The sequence below is a fragment of the Eurytemora carolleeae genome, unplaced genomic scaffold (genome assembly GCF_000591075.1).
Source record: "Eurytemora carolleeae unplaced genomic scaffold, Eaff_2.0 scaffold439, whole genome shotgun sequence".
Classification (NCBI taxonomy): domain Eukaryota; kingdom Metazoa; phylum Arthropoda; class Copepoda; order Calanoida; family Temoridae; genus Eurytemora; species Eurytemora carolleeae.
The window spans coordinates 226,644-227,318 of NW_019396473.1; the positions used below are offsets into that span (position 1 = coordinate 226,644).

The 675-nt window shown below is 41.3% G+C and overlaps 1 protein-coding gene across 1 annotated transcript in view; it reads right to left on the reverse strand.

Annotated features, from left to right (window-relative positions):
- The window catches only part of LOC111703933 (transient receptor potential protein), a 40,935-nt gene that overhangs the window by 18,908 nt on the left and 21,352 nt on the right, over nucleotides 1-675 (reverse strand). The window lies entirely within an intron of this gene.

Genomic DNA, 675 nt, shown 5'->3' on the forward strand with positions numbered 1-675 from the left:
GGGGGTGTAAACAATATTAGTGCTACTTAGGCAGAGTTTTGTATAAATTCCTCCCAGAGGTATATATACTGGAGGTGGGATACAAACAATATCAGTGCTACTTAGGCATTTTGATTCTTATACTCCCCCCAGAATTAATACTGGAGGGGGGGATGCAAACAATATCAGTGCTAATTAGGCAGAGTTTTGTATATATTCCTCCCAGAGGTATACATACTGGAGGGGGGGATGCAAACAATATCAGTGCTACCTAGGCAGTTTTATTTATATTCCTCACAGAGCCCGAAATTTAAGACATTAAATTCCATTAATATCTACACAAATATGTTGACCCCCGAAAAGGAAACTGGGGAGTTTCATTCAACGTGTGCATCCGTTGATTCCACAATAAAAGTTGATCCCAGTTAACAATTTTAACATTTCAACACATTGTTATTTAGTAAGAGTAATGTTAAAACATATAAAATATTAGCTTACCTAATTAAATGTGCAGTGGCGGATATAAGGGGGGTTATTGGGGTTATTTACCCCCCCCTAGAATCCTGGGGGTAAATACCCCCCCCTAGAATCCCGGGGGTAAATACCCCCCCCTAGAATCCTGGGGGTAAATACCCCCCCCTAGAATCCTGGGGGTAATTACCCCTGAACATATATTCAGGCCCTGAATAGCAGGGG